Source organism: Aethalodelphis obliquidens, unplaced genomic scaffold (genome assembly GCF_003676395.1).
Source record: "Aethalodelphis obliquidens isolate GAN/ISIS:26980383/991018 unplaced genomic scaffold, ASM367639v1 scaffold8, whole genome shotgun sequence".
NCBI classification, from domain to species: Eukaryota; Metazoa; Chordata; class Mammalia; order Artiodactyla; family Delphinidae; genus Aethalodelphis; species Aethalodelphis obliquidens.
In genome coordinates, this window is record NW_020837952.1 from 26069920 (window position 1) to 26082405 (window position 12486).

The following is a 12486-nucleotide window of genomic DNA, read 5'->3' on the forward strand; positions in this document are numbered from 1 at the left end:
AATTAGAGAGAAGCCTGCACACCACAACGAAGATCTCATGCAACTAAGACCCGATGCAGCCGAAAAATAAAATGAAATAAATCAATAAATTTTTTAAATAAATAAATAAACAAGATCTAGCCTAGACTTTGCCTTCACAGCGTTTAGTCATGAGGGAAACAAGCCAGTTAAAAGTCAATTATAACTTCACACCCACAAGCGTGGCTGTCACCACTTAAAACAAAACAAAACAAAACCAGAAAATAACAAGTGCTAGCAAAACTTCAGAGAATTTAGAATGCTCATACACTGTTGGTGGGAATGTAAAATGGTATAGCTACTGTGGAAAACAGAGTTACCATATGACCCAGCAATTCCCCTCCTAGGTACATTTCCAAGAAAACTGAAAACATGATCAGGCAAAAACTTGTACAGAAGTGTTCATAGAAGCATTATTCATAACGACCAAAAAGAAAACAACGCAAATGTTCATTAACTGATGAATGAATAAACAAATGTAGTGTATCCATACAATGGAATAATGTTCGGCCATAAAAGGGAGTGAAGTGCTGATACATGCTACAACGTGTATGAAGCTTGAACACATTATGCTGAGTGAAAGAAGCCAGACACCAAAGGACAAATATTGTATGATTTCATTTACATGAAAAGCCTAGAAGAGACAAATCCCCAGAGATAGAATTTAGACTAGTAGTTGCCAGTGGATGGGGGAGGAGGGGAGTGAGGGGCTCAGAGGGTGTGGGGTTGTTTTCTGGGGTGATGAAAATGTTCTGAAATTAGGTAGTGGTGATGACTGCATCTGAACTCTATACACTTTAAAAGGGTGAATTTTATGGTATGTGAATTATATCTCAATAAAATGAAGTAATTATAAGGCAGTCTGATGAACGCTTTCTGAAAGAAGTAACTTTTAAGCAGAGACCATAAAAGATAAATAAGGGGCTTCCCTGATGGCGCAGTGGTTGAGAGTCCGCCTGCCGATGCAGGGGACGCGGGTTTGTGCCCCGGTCCGGGAAGATCCCACATGCCGCGGAGTGGCTGGGCCCGTGAGCCATGGCCGCTGAGCCTGCACGTCCGGAGTCTGTGCTCCGCAACGGGAGAGGCCACGACAGTGAGAGGTCCGCGTACCGCAAAAAAAAAAAAAAAAAAAAAAAAAAAAGGATAAGTAGGAAGAGGGACAGAGGAGGAAGAGTGAGCAACGCTCAAGGACCAGCGGAACAGCTGGGTGCTGAGGGGAGAAAGCACGGCACAGTTGGGTAAACAGTGAATTGCCCCGTGAGCTGAAGCAGCGTTTGTGGTGGGCAGTAGAGAGACATGAGGTTTGGGGTAGAAGGGGCTAACCAGCCAAGCTAAGGAATTTGGACTTTGTCCAAATTATAACAGGAAACCTTTGAAAGAATTAAAGCTCAGGGGCACCAAGATCTGATGTGTTCTTCAGAAAGGCTGCTCCAAATGCGGAGTGCAGAGCAGGCTGGAGACAGAGCAAGGATGGAGGCGGGGAGATTAGTCAGGAGGTTACTGCACTGGGACAAGTCAGAACTGACCGTGTAGGGAGAATTGGAAGGTACTGGGGAAGGGCTTCCAGGCTCCCTGGCATTAATGCCCTGCCAACCCTAGTGGAGATGCGGTCTCCTGAAGAGGCGGGGCTGAGCCTGCTGGCGGCGTGCCTCCCTGCAGGGAGGCTCTGCTTCTGCTGCGGGCCAGACTTGCCTTCGCTTTTCAGACCACCCCAACCATAAAGAGCCTGACCACCCGCCCTGGAAAGACAGTCTGCTCTGCATCAGCTACGGAGCTGGGATGCAGAGACACCTGAGTTCAATGCCTGCTCTGCCGTTTCCAAGCTGCCTGACCCTGGGTAGCTGTTTCATCTCTGATCTGTTTCCTCGAATGTGGGGTGAGGGGTATAGTACATAACTCAACAGTTTTTACTCACGGCTATATGTGACTATATAGGTTAAAAAAAGCCTTGTACCAGGCCTGCCCTGTAGTGGGTGCTCAATAAACTTGTTTTCTGTACCTTTCAAGCCCTCTGAGATTGTAACTGTGGTTTCAGTCACAGTCATAATTCTTCAAGGCAAAGTGGGAGTCCACAGGGTAAAAAAAAATTCTGCCTTAGGCCTGGTGCTGTCAGTATTTAAGAGAGCTGGGAAACACTGTTCCGCTATCGTCCTAGAAAGAGGTGCTTGCCCAAATGACAAACGTAAGTCATCTGGATCCAGGCTCTTTAAAGACCATTTCAAAATCAAATGTATTTAAATAAATTCCTAAAAAGAAAGATCTGAGAGCTCCTCAGACAAGTTACCGAATTGGGCTTGTTTACGCTCCAGGAAGGCCAAAGTTCCAGGTAAGACACCCCTTTCAGGAGCTCAGCATAACTCCAGGGCAGCAGACCATATAAATAGTTTGAGGCACTGAACAAATGGAATGTCGTCTGGAATGATAATGTGAAAACAGAAAAACAGTCATGTAAACACAGCAGGCGATTTAATTTAAAGAAGCACATTGAACAAGCCACCTAGAGCTTTCTAGGCACAAGCTAAGGGAATACATTTTAAAAACCAGGCGAGGATAGAAAGTATCAAAATGTATTTTAAACCCTAACTAAGGAGTTTATTGTTATCAGCACTGAAACCAAGGTCTTTCCTCTTCTCCTTTGCCAGGTTGCAAGTCCTAGTCATAAAATATAATTTTAATAGAGATATCATCTAGTAAACAATCCCCCAAACCTTTAGAAAGCTCTCTCGTGCTCTCTCACACACACACACCATGTATCTTTCATGTATCTGAAACATGTTTCTCTCTCATCTTCCTACACTATGAAAATTCATCTCCGAGGAAATACCCACCTTCCTAAGGATTTTCCTTTCTTCTCTGATCACTGTAATGGGTTGCAGAAAGCACAAGGTGGCAGCAGCACACTAGAAATGCAACTAGAATAAGCTCTTGGGCATCATGGAAACTGCATCAACAATCAATTTATTTTCATAAAAGTAAAAGAGACTTTTCCATTATAAGAACAAATATGCTAAAAGTTTGGGAAATATGACAGTGAAAAGAGGAAAGAGAATTATACCACCCAGAGATACGGACAAATGTTTAATTCTTCCTGCCGTGATGAGTAGTTGTGATTATACTAGATATGCAACTGTATATTTCTCCCTTTTAAACTTTAACGAAGTGAGCACTTTAAAATCTTATTTATTCATACATCGCCTTGTTTCAAAAAAGATTTAAGGCATCTGCATGTCTGTCCATATTTTTATAAACGCTTTAAAAAGATAATTTATTAGAATTAGCATATTTAACCATTTTCCCATTAGCAACAATTACTTTAAGCAAAACGTTATCAACAGTGCCTGAGCTAATAAGTTTACATTTCTAAGATGCAATATCTAAAAGCAAAAACAAAAAAGCTAGTTATTAGGGAGAATCAGAACTGAACAAATGAAATGGTAACCCTCTCTTTTTTCTTAAAACAGAAAATGAAATCATGGTGTCCTTTCTGGGGGAACAGCATTTACTCTAAAACCTCTGTAACTCCAGAAAAAAAGTACAGAATATATTATTGCTTTAGCTGGTCTGTATGTACTGGGATCTTCATTTTCTTATTTTCAAACCTATATCAACAGTGTATAATATGTATTTTACAGGTGTGGGAATAATTGTACATATATGCATAATTTTACATGCAGAAAATATCACATAACAAAATAATTTTTAAAATACTTAAGTATTGCTGAAGCAGCCAAAAGTCCTTTATACTTTTAGAAGATTGCCACTAACTAGATTTGCTCCTGGAAAATTAACCAAAACCAAAATTCATTTGCTGCTTTGGAATCATTTATAAGTGCTTAAAAGAACTGTATAAAATCATTTGGTCTGGTCATCTCCTTTAGACAGAAAAAACCCATTATTATTACCCTCTACTCAGGCAAGTGAAACCTTCAACAACATCAGGCAACTAAGTGGGGAGACAGGGTACTTAAAACCCTGTAGCAAGCACTGAAAAAATTCCATATCATCTCCCCCATGTTTCAGTACCTTAACTCACCCCTTTAATCCGCAGGTCAAATATGAAAAGTTAGAAATAATGTAGTCACTCTTCCCCCTTTTTAAAGTGAAAACTTAATTTGCTTTATTAAATGAACAAAATACTGACTTCCATGGGAGGGGAAATTCAATTGTCAGGAACAAATATTATTACAGTCCAGAAACTCCAAATGGTAAATCTTGATTCTCTCCTTTGTAAGAACCTATTAGGCAATCACATGAAATTCTCTTCAAGAAAAGATCCCATTCAGACTCCCCAGGCCCCAGTCAGAACTCCAAACAAAAGGGTTCTCACTCTGAAGGTTTCACTTGCTCCTTGCTGCTTTCCCCCTTCCCAGGTAGCTTTGAAGAAGTTTCCCATTTTATTCAAACGCTCTCAGCCAGTTCGGAAAGGGGATTTCCTGAACTCTGAGCGCCAAGGTTAAGTCTTCTGTGGTCCAATATATTGCAACTTGGAAGTGACTGAAGGGGGAAAAGTCAGCTTTAAAGAAATTACTAGTGCAGGAATTGAGAGCACTGTCTCAACATTTCTTCACCATAGAACTGCATAAGAGACTCAAGATTGAGTCTGGATGATTTGACTAGAAACTTTTTTTGCCTCCCTAGTAGCTGAGGTTTCCCAAAGATTGGGCTTTTCCATTTCCAGAGCCCTGAAGAAGATTAAAAAGCATGTACTATATTAAGTAACATGCCTTGTGTATGGAGTATCCACATTTTAAAAGCCTAGAAATTCTCTGGCTTGGGAAAGCTAGAAAAGTAAACACCAACTATGACGACTGGCGAACTTAATCTTTCCACTGCTGAATCTCGTCCCCAAACTTTTCATAAAAATAATTTAGGTTTTGGCCCTTGGAACTATTCCTTACGAAAACTGCTTATCATTATACAAGAATAGTTTCCACTATTTTCTGTTTGTTTTTCCTCTATTTCTATTCTTTCCCACATAGATTAAACCAAAATAAGATTAGCCAGACCTAATTTGATTCCAATCCAAGCCACACACCCTATAAGTATTCCATTCCAAATCAAGTTTAATTTACTAACTTCCTTGGGGCCCAACTGAATGACCTACTGGAAAGAGGTCACAGAATAATATTGCAGGCCAAAAAAAGAATGTGAAAAACACAAACAAGCCTGGAAACAGATTGGCCCAAACACATGACTTGGTTAAGATGTTTCTTGTGGAATTCCAATGTTAAAAGATTAAGCCTTCCAACAGGAGAAGCAGCCAAGGGAGAAGTAGATGCATTTGTATTTACTTATCATTCGTTCATCCACTTATTCGACAAATATTTATTGAGCACCTATTATGCAATCAGACCTTGTATACTCATGGACCTTACAATAGTAGAAGAGACTTCAGGAGACTATTTGCTTTTCCAGGTGTCCAGGTCTGCACTAAAGCCTGTCTCCCCTCTGTCTTCAGTATTCCTTCCGTGTACTGTGAAATCTGTGAACAGAAGCTTCATATTTTACCTGCTTCTATCTTTTGATAATTTAGAAGCTGAATTAAAAACCTGCCTTTTGATTCTGGCAACAAATGACTTTTGGATTCTTTTAATCTCAAGGACTTTAGACCTTTTTTTTAAACCTCCTTTTGAAGTCAAGTTTTACCTCTAAAAGATAAAGTCAATTGCACTTGCTAACAATATAAGAGCTAATAGTATAGCAGCTACATATGGCTTTATACTAGTGATAAATCACTAATATTGTTATAGCTCATGTTACAAACTTCCACCATATTTTTGACCCTCAAAATCACTCTCATGTAATAGGAGAGGTATTACTATGTAAGAGTGTATTTTGTAGATTAAGAAGTGGAGGCTAAAGAAGGGGAAATGACACATCCAAAGTCACTTAGTAGGTGGTGAATCCAAATCTTAAGACTATCTGATCAGTGTGCTTTTCTACTTTTCCTCAATTTAAATTTAGTTTAAAATTTAAACTTTTGTCTGTTTGTGCTAGCGAGTGGGACTCTGTTATGCTACAAACACATCAAGAATTCCTCCTTAAGATTCAGAAGTTTCCTGCTTAGTTTTAACAACATACCATATGCCCCATTTGAATTAAAAACAAAAATTAAACACATGATAACAGTAGACTACAGGTATATCAGACTTCCATAAATAGAACAAAAATGCTCTTATTTAGAGCATGTCATTTTGGTGAACAGGAAATCAGAAAAACTATTTTAGTCCTCATTTCAGCATTATTTAGCTAATTAATCCTCTATGTCAAGTTCTGTGACAGTTTTACACACTATAAAAGGTGTATAAAAAGTGTCCTTTAAATTTATAAGAAGAACAAAATCATTAATTCTAAAATATTTTATATAGTACCTAGTGTTACTGTTACATGAATTCTGAAAAGGGAGAGAAAAAAGCCCAGTTTCAGCTCAGCAATATCTTAGGAGAGAAGGTACATTTTTTTGAGGTTTCTTGTTTAGTATCTAGAATATTGTAATCACAATCAGTGAATTCTTTAAATTCCTTTTACGGACATCCCTTTGGACCATGAATCCAAAATTATGTAGGCATTTTCCCTATTACACGATTAGACTGATTGGTTTGCACAAGGTACACAGTAAGTGACTAGGAGGATCAAAGGTCAAAATCTCTGCTCGATATCCTAACGTGCCAGGATCACTAGGTCACACCTCTGCTAATAAGATAAAACTGTGACAGAACTCAACAGAATTCAACAGAACTCTCTAAGCTGAGCCTTAGTTTAGCCATCAGTTCCCATGCTAAATCTTACCAGATCTGCTTCTTTCTCTTTCTCTATTCATGCCTAACAAGCAAAACAACAGGTAAAAAGCAAGCTGTAAATGTGGAGCAAAGAATCTGAATAATCCACAAGCCGGAAAAACCTGACTGAACGAGAGTTAACTAAATGGATTTCTTTTCTACAGTTTAGAAAGTGAGTTTTCTTTCTTTTTTTTTTTGCGGTACGCAGGCCTCTCACTGCTGTGGCCTCTACATTGCGGAGCACAGGCTCCGGACGCGCAGGCTCAGTGGCCATGGCTCACAGGCCCAGCCGCTCCGCGGTATGTGGGAATCTTCGCGGACCGGGGCACGAACCCGTGTCCCCTGCATCGGCAGGCGGACTCTCAACCGCTGCGCCACCAGGGAAGCCCAAAAGTGAGCTTTCTTAAATCATATAATGAGTCCAAGGATTCAGCAGGCTACAATGTGAGTTTGTATTAGAATTTTATTTTCATGAAAAAATTTTCAGAGTCACAAAATGGAAATAAGAAAATGCACAGGGACTTCCCTGGTGGTCCAGTGGTAGAGAATCTGTCTTCCGATGCAGGGCACGCGGGTTCGATCCCTAGTCAGGGACCTAAGATCCCACATGCCACGGGGCAACTAAGCCCGTATGCCACAACTACTGAGCTCGCGTGCGTCAACGACAGAGCCCGCCGTGCCGCAAACTACAGAGCCCATGCGCTCTGGAGCCCACGCACCACAACTTGAGAGAGAAAACCCGCATGCCTCATCTAGAGAGAAGCCGCGTGCCGCAAGAAGAGCCCACATGCCGCAACTAAGACCCAATGCAACCAAAAAATAAAATAAAATAAATATTTTTTTAAAAATAAGAAAATGCATAAGTTGGCCTACAGAAAGAGAAAAACGCCTGTGAGAACTCTATCACAGGACAAAATTGTAAAAAATCACAAAAATCTTTCAGAAAAGGTAATCTAGTCACCCAAAGAAATGTATAAATTGGCTGGAGAAGAGCTACTGAAAAATATAGACCCTGTCCTTAACAGGTTAGTAAGAAATAACAATACTAATAGTTCTGCACTTACCATGTAATACATATTGATTTAGGCATTTTTAAAATGCCCTTAAAAATTGCTAGATCCCTAAGAAGTTTCACTAGTCCTTCAAAGCAATCTCTCCTTCCTCTGTGCTTGTTCACATTATATCTATCCTTTAACTATATGTAAACCTACTAAAGACAGAGACAGTCTGATTTATTTTACTACTGCCTTCAGCATATACCACAGTGCCCTGCCCTGTAAACAGTAGAGTTGAAAAGAGTGGTTTTCAAACTTTGGGTGCATAAAGTATCACCACCAGATTTTGTTAAAGGGGCAAATCCCCAGACGCCAGACTCCAGAAAATTGGATCTAGTATATCTGAATTGAATCTAGTGATTAATTCAAACATTCAATAAACATTTATGAAGTACTTACATGGTAGGTGTCATTCACTCGACTTTACAGATACAGAGCCATGAGTAAAGTAACCTGCTAAAGGTCACAAAACATAATAAATAAGGGTCAGGCTTAGGCTAAAGTAGCAACCAAGGTCTCCCAATTACTCATTCATTCATTCTTGTATTCACTTATTTAACTGGTAATTGAAAACCTCCTACGGGTGGCCCTTTGAAAGGAAAATGTACACAGACACCAAATGCCAATCATTTCCGTACTGTTAGCTGACAGTCCTGGAAAACGTTATCCCCACCAGCGTAGTCCTGGAGTAGCCGTCAGAAAGGGTGCAAGAAAGAAGAGAGAAGGGATGTCCTAGTTTTATTTCTAGGAGATAGAAGCACTGCACGATTTTAGGAATAGGCTTTTTCTTTGTACATTAATTTTTTTCACTGGGAATTATATTTTTTAAAGATGCCTTTTTCACATTTTTTTCTGTTTAGCAGCTTAGTCAGCTATCTTTTAAATGTTAAGAAAATCCATCTCTCTTTAAATCCATACTACCTTTCATAACCTCCACCAATTTAAACTGAAGTTCCAAATATTTTTGGTTGAAAAAGAGTCTATCGCTTGCTTTAATTTTTCTCATCAATCTCACTCATGGGAAAAAACATTCCTATTTCTGAACTTAATTAAAACAGAGATTAAACTTTCTTATACTCCACAAATTTCATATAACAAGTAAAATACACATGTTTAAGCTGAGCAGAGTATTTTCCTACTAGAGCGATATGCATGTGTAAGGTCTAAGAATGGATAAGTGTAAGATCTAAGATATCTCAGGAGAAAATACAACAAAAGGAGATACACTGTGTGTACAATTTCAAATTAATACATATAACTGGACAAATAAAATGTCCACATTCCAGTTATGATTCTTTTTCTAGGTCAGAAGACGAACATTACTTTTAAACTTGTACAATTCAGGAGGGAAAAAAAAATGTCCTAGCCCTTTCAATTGCTACTGGGGTACCCTGCCTCAGTGATAAAAAAAAAAAAAATCATCCCTAGTACTGACACCTGTAACTGCCATCCTCTGCTTTGCCGCCTAATATAGCACGTGTATCCAGGGCAACAGAAACTGCTTCTTGTTGTACAGGAGCAGGTCAGGAGACAAACAACCTCTTGCTTTGATATGCTTCCTGTTTTCTGCTATCAGGACATACCAGTCTCTAGTAATCAGGTACACTGAAAAAACAAGTGGAGAAGTAGAGAAAGAAACTGACTCGTTGCCAACCTTCATGAATTCAAGCTGATTCACCCTGTTTGTTTAGTTCCCGTATCAGCTCGGTTAATGATACTCCTCTGGAATATATTTGTTCAGGAGTCCGGGCAGAGACATTTCTTAGTAGGAAAACAGGCCCAGGTTGAGCCTGGGGATTTGAAAGGAAGAGAAAGCTAACTGAGAAATACTCTGAGCTTCTCAAGTAAACTAAATCAAGAAGCTCTTTCTTTCTAAAATATGCTTGCCTTCAACCAAGATTTTGTTCAGTGTTTCTTGGGTAGCCACAATTTTCCAGGGGCTATAGAGATTATGTTACATTAATATCAACACATAGCGCATCCTCTTTCAGGACAGAGCTCAGACTTGCTTCAATTGGACTTCTGAGGACAGTCTCCCTAGCAAAGCAGATATTTAAGACCAGAGGGCAGTTTTATTACTCACTCAGAGCTTCCTGATTACTTTTTGTTTAATTTCAGGGAGGACAATCATTATCTTCTCAACTTCTTCACTGGTAAAACTCACACGAGAAAAGGTACTTCATTTAAATTCTTCTCCCATCATAGCTATGAACAGGCATGGCGTCACATTTTCATTTATCCTTCACAATGAGCCAACCAAGTTAGGCACTATTTTGTCCTGGGTGCAGATGAAATTATAAAGCAACTTGTCCAAGGTCACTCAGCTAGTAGTGGTACAGCCAGGCTCTGAATTTGAGTAGGTCTAACTTGGAAGCCAGCACTTCATAAGGTGGTGTGTGTATGAAGAACCTTAGCTGCAACTCTCGGGTGCAATACCATGGCTCATCAGACGTTGAGTATTATTTTCCTAAATATTCCTGACTATGACTGACACCAGCCCTCCCTCCCCAGTTCCTTCAAACTTGCCTCAAATTCTAGGTCCTAAAGGTGTCTCCTCAGTCCTTTAAGGAATTAATCTCCCCCTCCTCTTTTTTGTGCACATCCTGTCTAATCCTTAACCATGTATATGCATTTTGAGAACAAACAGACAGTCTGATTCATTTGGGTGTCCCTATGGACTCCAGGTGATTCTGAGGCAGGGGTAGAGGGACTACCTCACTTAAAGAAACACTGCCTCCAGCTGTTTGTGACTTTGGATTGAAATCATGTTCTAAAGAGACACGAACAAAATAAAAGTTAATTTCCACTCTCCCTCCACTCAAATAATTTTTATGATTTCCTGTATCTTATGGTTTTATAGTATTGTTTAATCTCTGACCTTTCTCTAAACAGGTCGGTGTTGCAGACTAATCTTATTAGTGGTCAGACACCTCCATTTTCAGGTACTAGTAAGATATCTGATTCTGTTTACATCACTATGTGACCTCAGGGTAAATAAAACACTCCTCTCGGTCTTATTTCCCCATCAACGCAGAGATATTCAGCTTTTTAAAGTTATGAAGATGTTATAAGCCTATTTGAGACCAAATAAGAGAAACTTCTCAAGTACCCTGGGGAGGGGAAATAATTCTTACCAATTTAAGTTACTTTTAAGAGTTTAAAATAATCTAAGTATAAAAGGGAAAGGGCTATCCTAAGTTCATAAGTGAATCAGGGGTAAATCCTCAAAACTGGTTCTAATTCCCCCACATATGTTCTTCCCCAAAGAAATAAATCTTTAGGTAACTCACAGGAAAAGGATAAAGTGTCCTGACCGCTCAATTACAAAAAAAAAAAAAAAAAAGTAAATGGATGATGATTTCACCGTAGGGGGAGTGTTTCTCAAGTAACTAGACACCAAAAGCTTGTAAAGGACACTGTACTTAGTTCCACCTCAATTGCAGAGCTCAGAAGGAAAGAAAAACACACAGAGAAATAAGTTTTATTTAACCGTGGGTGACTTTGGGAACTTTATGAGCTATAGGAACACAGATCCATATTTGGGAATCCATTATAAAATTAAGCATAGAAATGGTAAATAATTACAGATCTTTCAGATGATCAGAATGTACTAGAAAATGTGGAATCCTGACCTCCACTAAGAACTTACTAGCCTTGGCCATTAAGGACATGATTTGGGGGCAAAAATAAAATCCATGTAACAAATTAAATGAATGGAAATACAAATTTATGCTCTAAATGCCCAATTTCTCATGATTAGGGGAATAAATCTGCCTTTTCCAAACATTAGACCTATCAGCATGTTTATGACACAAACTATAGCCCATGACACGTATTGAGGCTACTCTCTCTGTCAAAAGAGAAGTGAATTTCAATTCTCATCTTTTGGGAAGTTCCAAAGGACATTCTGAGAAGCAACCACCCTGTGCCAACACTCTTTTTAGGGCAACAGAGAATAAAATGGTGTTGGCTTGGATTTGTCTTTTCGTTCACTGTGATATACCAAGTACCTAGAACCAGAGCCTAGCACAAAGTAGTATACAAGGAGTATTTGTGAACTAATGCAAGATGCAAAATACAAGAATTCTAGGCTACAGCTGGTTTCCATGTTCTGGAAGAAAAGAGGGGATCCTTCTTTCTGGATGGAGATACTGGCAGGAAGAGAAGAAAGGTTTTGTCAATGTTAATTATCAGGTGGTCCCCTAGTCGATGGCTGCCAGCAACCAGGCTTTATTCTAAGCACCGCAAGAACTCGTGGTGGCTCAGTCACAGGGCGACTTCACAACCTGCCTCTAGCCGTCATCCAACACTCCACCTCCTACTCACCAGGACTGCCTCACAACCAGCTGTGAAAACTTGCTTGGCTGGCACCTCTACATAGACCCTCATTCATATGTGACTAGAGACGGAAGTGTCTAGCATCTATTAAAACCCCTACTCCGAGTTTGCGCCAAATTTTAATGGGGTGAGGAATGAGAATTTGTGCACCACTTTTTAATTATGATTTTATTAGCTTAATTAAATTATATAAGCTCTCTGATGTCTTTTCACATCCAACTCAATGAACATCTATCTATACATGCTGACGTTAGTTCTGTGCTGCATTCTAATTTGAACACCACTTTACTGTGATC

At 39.4% G+C, this 12486-nt stretch overlaps 1 long non-coding RNA gene across 5 annotated transcripts in view; it reads right to left on the reverse strand.

The window, feature by feature from the left end:
* LOC113620782 (uncharacterized) overlaps positions 1–12486 on the reverse strand; it is a 95113-nt gene that overhangs the window by 78181 nt on the left and 4446 nt on the right. For 2 of the 5 annotated variants that reach the window (XR_003432911.1, XR_003432909.1), the window contains exons 4-5: positions 8252–12003; positions 2303–6840 (exon numbers count right to left, since the gene is read on the reverse strand). This is a non-coding gene — a long non-coding RNA (uncharacterized LOC113620782). The remainder of the gene's footprint in view (positions 1–2302; positions 6841–8251; positions 12004–12486) is intronic. The other 3 variants (XR_003432913.1, XR_003432910.1, XR_003432912.1) reach the window with 3 other exon arrangements.